A 17686-nucleotide genomic window follows, 5' to 3' on the forward strand; every position below is an offset into this window, starting at 1 on the left:
GCACAAGTTTATCATAAGGTACAATTAGCAATAGATCAAGGGAGGAAACAAGTAATCAAATTAGTACAAACTATGCAAATATATGTAATGGCTTTATATTTTGGATTAATTTCTTTAAATCTGTCCCTACCCCGCACTGGCTTCTTTAAAAGTTAGGCATATTCATACTGATACGGTCGCTGTCTTTGTCATATAAATGTTGTATTAAATGTAGTTATCCAGACAAATACAATACTTTTGCTATAAGAGAGCCTTGGCGAAAGGCTGGAGAGTGGATGGTAAATAAGGAATTTAAACTTGCCCCAGGTGAGGTCTGGGCATTGCCCTCACCTCCAGGGAGGTGTTCTCTAGGAAAAGAGTTTGTTTAACTGGGGGTTTGGGGCCACATGACATCTGCTCTACCTCTGAAAGTTCTAAAGATCATCTGTGTGTGCACTCAACCATGTCTCCACAGTTGAAACCCTGGACACCAAGTCTTGGGGGAGTGTCCCTGGCTGGCAATATTCTGTGCACGTTGTCACACATCGTTGCCAGGAAAGGTAAAATTGTTGAGAAACAACTGGGAGTTCCATGTTTGAAAACCTCCCGGACTCTGCCCTATGTATCTCTTCCCTTGGATAATTTTGATTGGCACCCTTTATTCTTTCACTGTAGTAAACCATAACCACGATTATTCCAGTTCTCAGTGAGTTCTAATGACTTATTGAAACTGAGGGTGGTCTTGGGAACCCCTAACCCTGCAGTTGGTGTCAGAAGTGAGGGTGGTCTTTTATACTATACCCTTCAACTTCACAGGTGAATTTTTTGTTTCATTCATACCATTTTTTCGTATATCCAACAACACCATCCACTTCTTCAAATATGTCTCTGCCAGAAACATTATCCTTGGAATGGTTCCTTGGATGCCATTAAAACTATGGCATAATCTGTAGTAAAGCACCATTAAGATGTTAATACAGATGTATGTGTGAATTAAAAAGTGACTCTAAATGCATAGTAACCAATTTACTTCACATTAATAATTCAGCTAATTTTATTTGTTTCTAAACAAAGAGCAAGAAGAACCCAGTCCACAGAGCAATGCTAACAGTGTGCACAATTTTTATTAAACCAAAATAAATCCTTTTAATGTTCTTGGTTTAAAGAATCTCACCCAAATTCCTTTCTTTTTCTATCAACATTCTCTTTAAAATTTTTTTCCCTTCAGACTGAAGATAGAAACTGACATGCTCTTCCATCCTACATCGGATCCTGGGGTAAAGGAAAATACATTATTTGCTGTCCTTAAATTCTAGTCCTTTTAATTGGAAATCAAACTCACCGCTAACTTCAGTACTATTCTAGTCCATCTGTTTCAAATAAGTACAGTAAAGTGAACGGAGATGAACTAAGAAAAGAAAAATGGTGAAGCATGCTACACAAATAATTTTTAAAAAGGTTTTTATTGAAAATGTAGCTAACACAATATTGTAATAGTTTCAGGGATACATCATAGTTATTCAACATTTATATACCAAAGAAGTGATCACCATGATAAGTCCAGCAACCGTCTGACACTGTACTGTGCTAGCACAATATTATTGACTATATTCCCTATTCTGTATGTTACATCCCCATGACTTATTTGTTTTATACCTGGAAGTTTCGATCTCTTATTCCGCTTCCCCTTTCTCCCCTTTTTAAATTTATCAATTACAGTTGACATTTATCAATTATAGTTGACATATTACTTTATATTAATTTCATGTGTACAGCATAGTGGTTAGACATTTATATAATTTAAGACGTGATCCCCCTGACTAGTCGACTACCCACCTAGCATAGTTATTACCATATCATTGACTATATTCCCTATGCTTTACTTTATATCCCCATGACTATTTTGTAACTACCAATTTGTGTTTTTTAATGCCTTTACCTTTTCATTCTGCCCCCTAAACCCTTTCCCATCTATGACCCTAACAAATCTAGTATCCATCTGACCCCATACATAGTTATTACAATATTATTGACTATATTCCTTATGGTATACTCCACATCCCCATAACTACTTTGTAACAATCAATTTGTACTTAATTCCTTCCCCTTCTTTCATCCACTCTCCTGACACCCCTTCCATCTGGCAACCATCAAAATGTTTTCTGTATCTATGAATTTGTTTCTGTTTTGTTTGTTCATTTTCTTCTTAGATTCCACATATAAGCCAAATCACATTGCATCTGTCTTTCCTTTCTGACGTACTCCACTCAGCACAACACACTCCAGGTCCGTCCAACCACTGCAGATGGCAAGAACCCATTCCCTTCATGGGCAAACAATATTCCATTGTATATACAGAGGGTGCCAAAAAAATGTATACACATTTTAAGAAAGGAAAATGTATTAAAATTGTAATACTCAATATAGACCAATAACAAAAGATGAATACAAGTCACATTTGACTTCTGCAATTACAAGAAGTGCTCAAAGTGGTTACCATCAGTGTCCAGACACTTCTGATTACGGCGAACTATTGTTTGAGCGAGCAATGTTGACGAAAGTGTCCATTTGTATACATTTTTTTGGGCACCCCTGGTATGTACGAACTTCTTTTTATCCATTCTTCCATCGATAGACACCCAGGCTGCCTTCACATCCTGGCCATTGTAAACAATGCTGCAATGACATATGCATTTTGCACAAATCCCCTCAAAGTGGCGTTTTAGGTTTCTTCGGATAAATACTCTGAAGTCAGGTTACTGACTGGGTCCTTCATTTTCTCTTCGTATGGCCTTTGTTTAAAGTGTATTTTGTCTGGAATGAGTATTGCTACCACAGCTTTTTTTTTTTTCATTTCTATTTGCATGAAATACCTTTTTCCATCCCTTTACTTTCTGTCTCTGTGTGTCTTTCAATCTGAAGTGATTCTCTTGTAGGTAGCATAAGTAAAGGTTTTGTTTTCTTATCCATTCATCCCTCCTATGTCTTTTGATTAGAGCATTTAATCTATTTACATTGGAAGTAATTGTTGATAGATATGTAGCTACTGCCATTTTATTATTCATAATTTTGATTTTTATTTTCTGTCTTAAAGAAGTCTCTCTAACATTCCTTGTAATACTGGTTTGGTAATGATGAACTCCTTTAGCTTTTTCTTGTCTGGGAATCTCTTTATCTGTCCTTTGATTCTACATGATAGCTTTGATGGGTAGGGTAACCTTCATTGTAAGTCCTTGCTTTTCATCATGTTGAATATTTCTTGACAATCCCTTCTGGCTTGCAAAGTTTCTGTTGTGAAATCAGCCGACAATCTTATGGGAGCTCCATTATAAGTTACTAGTTGCCCCTTTCTTGTTGCTTTTAGGATTCTCTCTTTCTTTAACCTTTGCCACTCTAATTATAATGTGTCTTGGTGTGGGCCCGTTTGGGTTCTTCTTGTTTGGAACTCTCTGTGCCTTCTGAACTTGTATGTCTATTTCCTTTGTCGGGTTAGGAAAGTTTTCAGTCATTATTTCTTCAAATAGGTTCTCAATCTCTGGCTTTCTCTCTTCTCCTTTTGGTACCCTATGATATGAATGTTGTTACGCTTGATGCTGTCCCAGAAGTCTCTTAAATTATTCTTATCTTTTAAAATTCTTTTTTCTTTTTGCTGTTCCAATTGGCTATTTTCTGCTACCTTGTCTTCCAAATTGGAGATTCGATCCTCTGCTTCATCTTGTCTGCTGGTGATTCCTTCTAGTACATTCTTTATTTCAGTTATTGTATTCTTCGCTTCTGACTGGTTCCTTTTTATGGTTTCTATGTCCTTTTTTTATGCTTGCAATCTCTTTGTTGAAGTTCTCACTAAGTTCCTTCAGCATCCTTATAACCATTGTTTTGAACTCTGTATTTGGCAGGTTGCTTGCCTTCATTTTGTTTAGTTCTTTTTCTGGCATTGTCTCCAGTTCTTTCATTTGAGATGTATTTCTTTGTTTCCTCATTTTGGTTGCCCCTCTGTGTTTGTTTGTATGTATTAGGTAGATCTGCTATGTCTCTCAGTCTTGGCCAAGTGGCCTTAGGCCTTAGGTAGTAGGTGTCCTATGGAGCCTAGTGACACAGTCTCCCTGGACTCCTGAGCTGGGTGCTCCAGGAGTGTCCCTTGTGTGTGCTCTCCTGTTATAGTTGAACCTTGGTTGCTATCGACACACCAGTGTGTGGGATTGACCCTCAGGCTGACTGGCTGTGAGTTTGGCCACATCCACAGATTATGTGCTGCCGTAGGGGAGGATTACCCCACTGAGTGAAAATTGTCCCAGTGGGCTCTGGTGCCTGTTGAGACTACCCTTTGTGTGTGCCACTTGTGGGGCTAATAGGGCAGTGATCTGCTTTGGTTTGAAGCCAGCCTTCAAGTATGTTGGTTCTGGGTCCTCTTGGGAGGGGCTCTAGTGCAGGCTCAGGTCACCCACTGCCTGTGACCCACTGGGGACTACCTGGTAGAAGCTACAAAGTGATCCACAGTTGTTTGTTGCCTGTGCTAAACCTGGAGGCACATAGGAGAGGCCATGCTGTGAACTGAGGACAGCTGCCATCAGTACCAGGCTTGGGGTAACTTTGCAAAAAGCCAGGACACCTGGAAGCCTGCTTCTCCTTGCTGCTGGCTCCATTAAGATTCAGCCACTGATAAAGCCTCATTTGGTACTCAAGTTGGGTGAGGCAGGGTGTCAGGGAGTCACTAGAGTGGGAAAAGTTGTGATTACCAGGTTAATGTAGACTCTGGTTTGGTGCTTGGAGTGATTTAGCAAAAGTCTTAGAGCACATCGAGGCCAGTTGCCACCGGCCAGGGTCCCATGGATTTCGATAGTTTTCCAAGAAAGAGTGTAATGCAGGACAGGGTGGCTGCTTACAGAGAAAGTGTCTCCGGCAGTATGCTAGTTGGGTGGGGTGGGGTCTCAGCTAAGTCAGCAGGGCAGAGCAGCAGAGCTTACTAGGCCAATCAGATTCAGATTTGGCCTGTGGGGTTGGGATCAACATAGGAAGCATGGCGTCCACCTGGTAGCTGCACAGGAGAAGGACGCCTCACCATGAAAATGCTGACTGTCCTCCAGTTCTTGCCCTGACGCTACACATCTTAGTCTGCCCTCCATATGTCTCTGAGGACCCCCGAGTCTCTGTCCCTCCACTGGAGCCCAAGGTGAGTGCCTGACAGTGAGTCTGTGCATGGGCTGTTTAAACAGATGTCTGAGTTTCCCCCAGTCTTCCATCCCATCAAAATGGTTGGAATCCCCATTGTTTTTCACAGACAGATGTTGTGGGGGCTCCTGTTTCCCGCACCAGTACTCTGGGCTGGGGAACATGATGTGGGATGGTAGGGATCCCTTGCTTCTCTGGGGGAATCCTCTGTGGCTGAAATATCCCTCCTGATTCTCAACTGCCACAGGGAGGCTTTAGGCTCATTCCACATCTGCACCCCTCCTACAAGTCTCAACGTGGCTTCTTCTTTATATTTTTAGTTACAGAACTTCTGTTCGGCTAGACTTCAGATGGATCTCCAGGTTGATTGTTTTATAATTTAGTTGCAATTTTAATGTGTTCGTGGAAGCATGCAGGCACAGTGTTTATCTACTCCACCATCTTGGATCCCTACAAATAATTTTTAAAGACTTAAATTGCACATTTTGAAGACTTCATGCTTGATAATACTGGATATCTATGAGTCAAAAAGCACTTTAGAAAGCAATGTTCTTTGCCTCATTTTTTAACTGGCACAAAACATCAGCCTCCAAACCATCACCTCCACCCCAAAAGAAAAAAGAAAGCCTAAAAAAAAAACAAACCAAGGGTAGGGCAATAATAAGAACATTATTCAGAGTCATGGAGGAAATTATGAAGAATGCCAGATTCAGAGCCAGTTCCCCAGGCAACATTTTTCTGTTTTTCCATTTTTGCATGCCTTGAGATTGTATTCCATTTGTGGTTATTTAACCTACAGCCTGAGTGTATATTCAGCTTTTGCGGTATGTCATAGGCACTTTGCTACAGATTTGGCTTTTGGTATCTTTTCATTTTCCTTTCACTTATTTACTATGTCAGCATGCACCATTTCAGGAAAATCTCATCATATGGCAGTCTAAAGCTAAAGAGTGGACAAAATCACCTGGTGATGGTTTTGTGTACACAAGGATTGATCATTTTAAGAATTCTCAAAGTTCTTTTAGCCAACTCTTTTAGGTCACCACAACTGATTTAATTAATTAAAAAATGTACAGACAAGTTTGAGAAACATTTCTATTTCAAAAATCAATGTTTTCAAACACAGTGATCCTCAATTTTTACCTGGGTGGTAGTACAGTTTAATAATTTTAAATATAAAATGACTATATAATAAATATGAAACAAGTATATAATAAAATAACTTAAGAGATACAAAATTAAAAGCTGTACATTTTTTTATGCTTATAACCCTTACAGAAGCAAAAACAAGTAGACATTTTCAAATTATATACCCCTCAGAAAAACCCTTCCAAACATGAAATTCAGAATATCACCTTTACCGTAAGGTAGTTGGTGATATTTTCTTCTGGAAGGAAATCTCCTTTGTGAAATAACTGTGGTGCTGAGTGCTACAGCATAGGTATTTTTATCTGGCAAGCATTTACTACTGAGATCTGTGTGACGACTCAGTTCCCTCACCATTTTCTCTAGTGGCACACCTGAACAAATGTTATTTACATGTCTTTTGGTCTTTGTGTGGCATGAACACATCATATGCTTACAAGGGCACCTGATTTCTCTTCACATTAGCTCATGAATATCAACAAGAATCACTCAATGTCAATGAGATGCTGAACTCTCCCAAGTATACTTGATTATAAGTTGTTTATTCACATAATCTGGAATTTACATAGGTTAATTTTTTTAAAGATAATCGTGAAAATGAAAACACAAAATTAACAAAATAAAGCTCTTACAGGAAAATCAGGGACAGCAAGGATGATGTCACTTGGTTCTCAGGATCTGTGGACCTGACTTGAGAACCATTCTTTTATAGATGCACATGCATATACATTTTGATTTAACAAATCAAATTTTCTCATCAGCGAGCAATTTAAATCTTTCACTCGGTTGTTATAAAAATTAATGAAATATTATATGTAAAAAATATTTTGCAAGTTATAAAGCATTGTAAGTTTGTAGTTAATTTTTCTACTTTCATTTTCTTCCTCCAAGACATGTAAGAGACACACTGATTTTTACTGATATATTTCCCTTTTAAAATTTTGTTTCATTGTTCTTTTTTATTTGTGTATTGATCAACATTCATCCATTATGCCGGAGGCAAGCTTCATCTGACTATTTATCACGTTGACAGAGAGATACTGATAGGTTCTTCCTGATTTCTTGGATCTTTGGCAAAGTGTTTGAAATAACAATGATTCAAAAAGGGGATTTCTTGAAAACTTCCTGTTGGAGCTCTAGAGTTTTAATTTATTCCACTGTATCTGATCATTGTGGTACCTGTGAAGAAATACGTGGGGGTAGTGTGTGCTGCTCAGGAGTATGTGTAGGGGACAGAAATACTTCATAACAATCTCTGCTAATGTACTTACAGGAGAAGGGGAAAAGGAACCACCCACCGGGACATACTCTGTACTGTTGGCATTACTTCCCCATTGTGCAGGGAGGAAACTGAGATTCAGAAAAGCTCAATAACTTGCCAAAGACACAGAGGAAATTGGAGCAAGATCTGACCCCAGGTTTTGATTTCCAAGTCCACATGATTTTTCTGATGCCTGGCTATGGAAGAGTGAGTGAGAATGCCAGGGACTAAAGCCAGGGTCTTGGGCAAAGGAACAAGAGCTTCCCAGGCTGGCATTTGCCAAATTACATATAGTCTCAAATCCAGTTTTTCAAAGAAAGCATTTACTACTGCCTGTACCCCTACCTTCCTTAGTTATATTTACTTTACCTCCATTATCAGCACCATCACAAGTGTCAGCTTCTTCCCAACAAACTAACATCTTGATGATTTATTCTCAGGCTGGTTTTCTCTCTCTGTTTCTAGAATTGACTTGGAGTTAGAGATTCTTGAGTCCTTGACATTGAGCACAGGTATGAGATACAGTTTCCCTGGCTTCCTCCACCAATCAGCTTGGGTGACCGTGATCACAAAGCAATAATAATACAAATGCTAACATTTACTGAGTGAATGTGATGTGCTAGACACTGTTCAAACTGCCTTATATGTATTATTTTATTTAATTCTCAAATAATCCTTGTAGTACCTATTAATACCATTTTACAGATGAGAACACTGAGGCACAGAAAGACCCAGCAAGTTGCCCAAGTTTACACAGCTGTAATAAGGTCACAATAGACTACCATCCATTGTCATTGCATACTTAGTGCTCTGTGTTGCCTTTTTGGGCAAAGTGGGGTTAATTGCTATGACTATGGATTCCTACATACGTTCTGTGTTTATTTGATCTCTTGCTTCAGGTTGCAAGGTGCTTGGTCCAGGACTCAAGTTTTCCTCTTTCCATGCAGCCCCCATAGGGATGTGCTTAGTGAACAAGGTTGACGTTTCGTGTATGAAACACTAACACTCAGGTGTCTACTTGTGAAAGCAGAGAGAAGTAGCCTATTCTAAGTGGCATACTGATGCCTCAGAATATACCAAAATGGAAACCACACTTTAAACTAGCTTTAAATACTGTGATGAGCTAAATTGCCTCCCTCGGCCCAATTCATATGTTGAAGTCCTAACCTCCCACACTTTAGAATATGACTGTATTTGAAGATACGGTCTTTAAAGAGGCAATTAAAGTTGAATGAGCTCATGAGGGTGGGCCCTAATCTGATATGGCTGGTGTCTTTATCAAAAGAGGAGATTAGGATGCAGAACACATGGAGGAAAGACCATGTGCAGACACAGGGAGAAGATGGCCATCTATAAGCCAAGGAGAGAGGCCCTCAGAAGAAAGTAACTTGCTGACACGCTGGGAAATAAATGTTTGTTGTTGAAGCCACCTGGTCTGTGGTACTTTGTTATGGCAGCCCTAGCAAACTGATAACCATTTGGGGCAGAAAGATAGAGGGCCTGCCTCTCTTTGCTTGTGGTAAAGGGAGTTGTGGGCACATGAACTGCAATTTGAGGTATACACACCATCATTCTGGAGGGGCTCTCTTTTCTGGGGAACTGGCTGGAGAGGAGGATATGAATGGGGTCAGCAGAGGAGGGAGGTTCTGTGATAGTCTAATGCCAATTTTTTTTTATAGTACACTTACTTGTTCACCAACAAATACTTACTGACAAGCTATTTATTATGTACTCATCATTGAGATGGACTGGTGAAAAATGGTGTTCCGGATAAACCACAGGCAGGCACCAAGCTGCACCTGGTATATGGGCACAAGCAGTTTACGACAGAGTGTGGAAAATGCTGGGATCCATCCCTGGGGAGCAGCACACGAAGGGCGTGGAGGTAGGAACAGCTTGTCATAGCAAAACCATCAATGTCAAGATCGGAAGGATGGATGAGGTAACCCAGGAGGGAAGAGAGCAAAGAGAGTTACAGGGAAAGTAGTGGACAGCTGTGAAGTCCTGCAGGAGAAGGAGAACAGGACATTTGAGGAACTGCAAAGAAGTTCGACATGATTAGAGAACCCAGTGAGGAGGTGAGGTCCCAGAGCGATGTTGGGCCAGTGGCATCAATGGACATGCTGTTTTAAAACAATTGGAAGTCACTAAAGGATGTTATGTTTGGTGTGTGTATGTGTGTGTGTGTGTGTGTGTGTGTGTGTGTGTGTGTGTACTTGCCCGTGTGTGCATGGTTGAGTGTACATGTATGTGTTTTATGTGTATGTGTGCTTGTGGGCACTGGTAGAAAAGAGTTTCCTATAGGTGTTTTACTTATCCAGAGTGCCAGACGGTCTGAGGCAGTATCAGACCATCCATAATGCTGGATATCTGAAAGCCCAGTGGAAAGTCACTATAGAACCAACATGGATATGCCCTACGCCGAGATTCTATCCTTGCCTGCTGCTCCATTCTGCGTGCTAAATTTATGATTTTCTGGAGAGTTGCAAGTTCCATTTACAATGAAATAGAAAATACAACTCCATGGTATTACGGTCATAACAAAGGAAAGCCCCCTGGCTGGTCTGTGATAGAAATGTTGGTCTGTCAAGGATGATTGTGCATGGAAGACGTGTTTGTCCATCCCTGTCAGGCTCAGCCCACTCCAGACCAGGTCCGAGTGCTCAGAGTCAGAGCCAGTGGTGCATTGTCCTTCCTTCTGATGAAAAGTAACAAGGACTTTTAGTTTTAGGGATTAGATTGAGAATGATTCTCTTTGAAGCTGTCACAAAACAGGCAAGAATTTCACACCATTCTGTGTGCTGCAGGTGAAGAATTTAACAGCTGGTGGGAGTGCAAATTAGAGCAATTATAATTTGATTGACCTGCCTTGACAATAAAACTGTCTCCCCTAATTTAAAATGCCTAGCAGGATCCTCTGCCCTGGTAAGGTGGTGATTTCAAACGACGAGCATCTCAAACTAGGAAATTCTTTAACAACGTTGTGACAGTAATAAAGATTTATTTATATAGCACTTTTTTTTTTTCCTTCTTGGATTGAAATGACTATGTTCAAACTGAGGAATAGCATGTTTTGCGCAGGAATGAAAAAGAACAGGGCTTGGCAGAAATGGCTCGAGAATGGTGGCAGCAGAAATAGAAAACGTGTGTAAATTTTGAAAAGTAGTGAAGAAGGGGGGAAGTTTCTTAGTTCTAAAGTATAATGCCAGTTGTCATAATATTTGTAAAGAAACCAAGTGTAGAATTGAAAAGAATAGTCTTTAAAGTTGTTTAAATATGGCAAATGAGAAAGCGCTTTTTCTTCCTGTGTTTGATTTTAGAAGCTAATTTATTCCATTGCCTTCTTTAAATAGGTCAAAGAAGGCTTCGAACTCCAGTTCGGACTCAGCTTTCTCATTCCTTACTTCTTATTCATACTAGCTTGTGTTTATTTAACTATTTAAACTATTGTATAAGGAAAAAAAATAGTTGCTCTGCGTTTTTTGCTTTGCCTCGAGTCAGATTTCCTGGTCATTTTTATTGACGTCTAATTCTGATGCAGGTGAGCTGTATGCTCCATGCTTCTGGTCTTGGAAGGCAGTGCTCCAAGGAGCCAGCTCATATCACCAACCAAGCAGAGACTGAACAGATCTACTCTCTCATCCCACCTCTGCCACTTCGGGTTTAGTTGACGTTGGGCACGTTACTCTCTGGGTCTCCGATTTTTCCTCAGCAAAATGGAAACAATGAAACCTCCCTTGTGGGGTAGTGTGGTGATTACTGAGATATGACAAAGATTTTCTCCTTGACCAAACTCTAGCCAGGCCCCTCTGAGTCCTTTTCCTCAATAGGCCTCAACCTTGGCCTGTAAAGACTTGGACAAACACTAACATAGTTTCCAACAGCTTAAGGATGATCTCTGTGATGACACTAGCCTCCATGAAAGTGCCTGCCTGAGAAAACTCAAGGCTGCCCAAAGAATTTGCTGTTTGTTCCATCTTCTAGCCTTTGTAGGAGGGTTTGAAACCCAAACTTAGTAAGGTCCAGTTCAGAAACCCCTTTCCTGCTTTTCGTAATTTTCACTTTTCTGATTACTGAGTCCCTGCTCACCCCTCCTCCTAGTCTCCCATTCTCTCTTTAAGACACCCGGTCACCCCTGCTCACATCAGCTCAGTGGCGTTGAATTCAGTTCATGCTCTTTTCCCTATTGCAGCAGTACATTGAAACCTATGTTAACTAGTATCTGGCTTTGTTTATTTTTGACAGACACAAAATGGTTTGGCATAATGTCTGGCCCAAGTGGCTCTCAGGAAATGGTATGATCCCATTTCTACCTCCGTCAGGACCTGCTTTTCCTTCTCTCCATCTCCAAAAGATATTCAGCCTTTTTCCTTGTTTCTCGTTTTGCTCCCAGTGAATATTTGCAATGAATGGGCAAGGGAAGCTGGGGATGAGAAGGAGTGCTATTCTTGCCTTCTCGATATCATATTTAGAGAATGAATTTCACTAAGTAACACTGTTCTTCCTATTGATGAGGTTCTGTAATACTAATATAATTTGGATCCATTGTATGTTAAATACACATTTATGATTGGCTTGGAAATTTAGTGTTTTTAAAAATCACATAGTTTATATAAAAGTAAGTGAGAAAGGTTAGGAAAAGAACTGTAATGAATGCCATGAACTTCACGTCATAGCAAGTTGTAAGGATACGTGCAGTTTTGGGACACATTACATCAGTATGGATCTACTTCCAATTTTATGACACGTCAAGTTGCCTAAGAGAGCAGAAGACTGAGTTCCAAACAATTAAATTAATATACAAACTTCTGGCTTATAGCATTATAAACTGCACACTGCGTGAAACTGAGCTCCATCTTAATGTGTCTGAACCGTTAGGTAGCTTCTGTTTAAGGAGGCCGAATTAAGTGCATGGGCTTCATGACAGTGTTATCTCTCCCCTTTTAAAATTAACTTTGAATGTGGATTAGGGTCTCTGGAAGTCCAGCCTTTATATAATGAGAGCTTTCCTCTGTTACAAATGTAGCTTCCAGAGTGGCTTCCTACTCAAAAAAATTACTACTAATAAAGATATAGTGATGACTCTATGTATCCTTGTGCACATCTATGAAACTGAAATTCCTTGAGGGTAATACACCTGGTTTAAAAAAGATTACCTATAGGAATATTAAGTGGTAAGCAAGGATCCCAGTAACCAGGTCCTGGAGTGCAGCCAACCCCCACGCAATGAAATGAGAATGTCTAAATGCAGGCTTGCCTGGGCTGGACCTGTGCGATGATGGAGGGGAGCGGGGTGTTCCGGCAGCTGCTGTCTAGTGAACTGAGACGGGGCATTCACAAGGTGAGCAGACAGATGCCATAATGACCCACTAAAGAATAACTGCATGCAATACAGCATAGCTGGGAAATGTGGGGAAACAATGGCAGCAGATGGACAAAACCTGGCTCGCAGCAAGCAGGGAGAGGCAGCTCATTTATAGCAAAAAGCCTCACATGGCTCAGGGAGGGGCAGGAATCCAGACCATACCAAACCTGTAAATAGCAACAGGCCCTGTAAGCAGCATTCATCCTTTTCAAATATGTATTGACTGCTTACTGTGCATATGCACTTGGCCAGGTGCTATGTGAACCTGGGATGAAGACAGGCTTACTGACTTCAAGGAGTTTGGAGTCTAATGGACATGCAGTGGGTTTCAGTTCATATGACACCATTTGGGAATTATGTTGTGGTACTGACATCACTGGCATTTAATATCCTTCAAACTCTGGTTATTCTTTTCTTAGATCTGGAATGGCATAACTTCAAAACCAAAGGAGATGGAGTCTTAAGAGGAGTAGAAGGCTGCACACAAGATTTGACGAGTCACTTCACCAGCAAGTTTACTCCAAGATCGTCCAATAGCAAAGACTACAGAATGGGACGATTATTCTTCAGTTTATACCTATAAAGCACAGGGGCCCCTGCCTGTGACTACACTGCAGGGAGGATGACCAGCCCATATCTGAATTTCAGCTTTATCCAAAAAAGATATCTGTGGAAGAAGAGGCCTAGTAGTTTCCAAATACAAAAGGCAATCTCATTCTAGATGTGCATGTATGTGTAAACACGTGTGCGCACGCACACGCATTCCGGATTATGTCTTGCATTCTTTGGTTCCTGAGTAAACATTCTTCATTGTCATCATTGGGTTGGCAACTGAAAACTAAACTAAAAAAATCCCTTCCGGGCAGTTGAGTACTTTTAATAACTTGAACACAAGATATTTTCCAATTTTTATAATGGATGTTAAAAAGAAAAAAGGATTACAGCACAATGTGAGATACGCTTAAATGTAGAGACATATTTTGGATTCTAGTTAGAATAGTTTGTAAGTTGTTATGCTGTGGAAGTTTTGCCCTACACTGCAACAGTTTTTCCCCCCACACTGGCATAGACTGACATGGTTCGAAATCATGTGGCTTTAATCTATAGTGGAACAGAGATGGTCGCCAATTAATTTTTTGAAATAGTTGCACTTTGGTATGTTCTAGCTTGGCAGATTTAGTCTTAACTATGTCGCTACATCATCACCAGTTTGATCATCCTCAGACAAAGCAAAATTAATGCTGTAGATGCTACAAGGCATACACATATAGATTAATAACCACATCCTAAAGTACAAATGAAGTGTCTGTATTTCCTCTAATGCCTAACTGTAGGTGTTAAATCTATGTAAAAATAAGGAATAAACTTGTAATCAAAAATACCTTCTAATTATGAAAAATTTAAATACAAAATAATAGAAGTTGCCTAATATCTTTGTCATACGCAAAGTAGGACAAAGACAACCAAAGTGATTCATGATTTCACTCTTCTCATATGGAGATAAGTTGGGCAATATCAAGTGTTGAATAAGAGCATCAGGAACTCTTTACACTGTTGGTAGGAATTAAAACCATTTTGGAGGACCAATTTAAAACCACTTGGGAAATATCTAAAGAAAGGTGAAGATATAATTTAAAAAATTCACTCCTTGAAATATGTCCTAGAATAATATTTGCATACCCAAGGAGACACGTATAAATAGTTTTATAGTAGCATTGTTTGTAACAGCAAACATTGGAAATAACCTAAAGTGGTAAGTTCTTGTAAAGCAGTACCATACAGCAGAGAAATTTAATAAACTGTAGCTACATGTTATCTATATTGAATGCATTTTGTAAGCATAACGCTGCTTTTAAAAAGTAAATTACAGAATGTTATGTGCATTATGATACAATTTATATAAGTCACAAAAACATGCAGAACAATACTTATCCAAAGATAAGTATAAATGTAGTAAAAGTGTAATGCAATACAGGATAATGATGTTTATTTTAATATTCTTTATATTCTTCTGTATGTCTTTAACACTACATGATAAATGAACAGACAAATCAGCAATGGTAAAAGCAAAGTAGATGGAGTATCATAAGATTCCATTAAAAAGGTGGAAGAAAACTACTGAAGGAAAGGCAGAGAATGCAAGAGACAAATGGGTTTAGGTACGTTTTTCTTTATTTTGTTCTATAAGAGCACATCTTAAGTGGCTACTACCTTTAGAAAATGAGTTCAAAGACAGAAGCAATTCCCGTTCCATTTTCACCTATCCCATTTTCTGTTCTTGAGATGGCATGAAGACATGGGACTATGGAAGTAAAGTCTCTTAGAAGGCTCTCCTCTTTGAGGGACAGGAGTAGTTCAATATGTGTTTTCTGTTGTTGTTCTTACAAATGCTTATTTTCCTCCAAATTTGTTGTGTTTTTCTGTAATGCTGTGAAGTCTTCATTTTCCTTTCCCAAGTGTTGAGGTTCAAAAAGCCAGCTCTCAACCATAAGCTAATCTCCATCTTTTCCAAGTCTTGTTTGTATGTTGATTTAGTTTCATATGTAAGTATTTATATTAGTTTTCCTCTGGGATTTATACATTTATACACACACACACACACACACTCATGTGTGTGTATGTATATATATGTATGTATATGTATATATGTGTGTATATGATATATATGTATATATGTATACATATATGTGTATATATGTGTGTATATATATGTGTATATATATATATATTCCTACACAGATATGTACACGCTTTTTATCCTCATCTTACCACTTGACAATAAAACTTGAAGTATGTTTTACACATCTGTTCCTTGGTCAAGGTCATTTGCAAGAGCAATTCCGTTTCTAAAGAAATCTCGTTTGGTGGGTGAATTATTTATTGAGGGATTCTCATTAGTTTTTTCCCTGTATTCTGGACCTAAAAATTTCTTTTTAAAGAGCTTGGGGAAGGAGCTGCAAAACCTCCCTTTTTGCTCTTGTCTGGCGTTTTGATCGCTGAAAGATGTTCACTTTCTCTTTCTTCCTTTGAACAGAATTTAGTGGTGTCTTCTAAATGCATCGCTCTCCTTACTTCCAAATAGTTCTGCTTTTCACTTTGGGACCTCTATTGGGGGAAGGGTGTCCTGGGTGTGCCAGTAGTCCAATATGTTTCAAGCAGAGAATTTCTGAAACAGAGATATATTCTATTGGAAGCAGATATTGGCCAAAATCTGGAAGATCTTAAATGTCAGTATAAAGAGGTGAGACTATGTCATAAACATTATGCAGTCATTAATGTATATATGTATGTATGTAGGGAAACAAGATGAGGAAAGAGTAGATAGATATAGAGATAAGTACATATACTTATATATAATTATATATATACATATAAGTACAGTTGACATGTAAATAACATGGGTTTGAACTGCACTGGTCCACTTTATATGTTGATTTTTTTAAATAAATATATTGGAAACATTTTTGGAGATTTCCTTATTACCATGAAGTTATCATATTGGTTACACTAAGCTACCATGAAACAATCATATTGCTGCTTCTTCATTAAAATGCATGAATTGTTACACCTGTAAATAAATAAGAATTTCTTTTTCACATTATCTTTTAATTTTTGATGCCTAGTGTTAGTAATAACATCTTCAGTGCTTTGTATCATAGAAGACAATATTGATGTAGGTACTGACAGATGATTCATTTTGTAAACAAATGGTACAAACTTATAATACCGATAAATATAGTACAGTACTGTAAATGTGCATTTTCTTCCTTATGATTTCCTTAATAGCATTTTTTTCTCTAGATTATTGTAAGAATACAATATATAACACATATACAAAATATGTATTAATCGATTATTTCTGTTATCGGTAACTATCAGTAACAGTAGGCTTAAGTGTTGGGGTAGTTAACAATTAGTAAAAATTAGCAGCTAAGTGCTGGGGGACTCAAAAGTTATATGCAGATTTTTGACAGTATAGGGGTCAGAGCCCCTAATCCCCATGTTGTTCAATGGTAAACTGTATACATATATAATACATATAGTATGTTTTATATATATATATATACCATTTTATATATATATATATATATATATATATATATATATATATACCATTTTATATATATATACCATTTTATATATATACCATTTTATATATATATATATATACATATATATATATATATATATATATATATATATATGTATATATATATACCGTGTTTCCCTGAAAATAAGATCTAGCCAGACAATCAGCTCTAATGCATCTTTTGGAGCAAAAATTAATATAAGACCCAGTCTTATTTTACCATAATATAAGACTGGGTCATATAATATAATACCGGGTATTATACTAATACTGTATATACAGTTTACCGTTGAACAGTATATATATATATATATATATATATATATATATATATAACACATATATATATACATATACAGTTTACCGTTGAACTATATATATATATATATATATATATCTTGTATCTTATATATTTTATAGATATATATATCTTATCTCTCTATATCTATCTACCTACCTTCTTACCTTTCTTTAGAGCTGTCTATGTCTATATCTCTGACTGTGGTTACAACTATATCTGCATCCATTTTAAAATGCCTCAAGTTATCCAGGATTTCGGTGGGGTGGGAAAGCAGAGTGTTGAAGAGGAATTATAAAAATATTAGCTCATTTCATTTCCTTTATTATAAGAATGGGAAATGGAAACTTTAAGAAGAAACGCCTGTATTTAAATAAT

Source organism: Rhinolophus sinicus, chromosome 4 (genome assembly GCF_057876585.1).
Source record: "Rhinolophus sinicus isolate RSI-liver-muscle chromosome 4, RSI-T2T, whole genome shotgun sequence".
Lineage (NCBI taxonomy): Eukaryota > Metazoa > Chordata > Mammalia > Chiroptera > Rhinolophidae > Rhinolophus > Rhinolophus sinicus.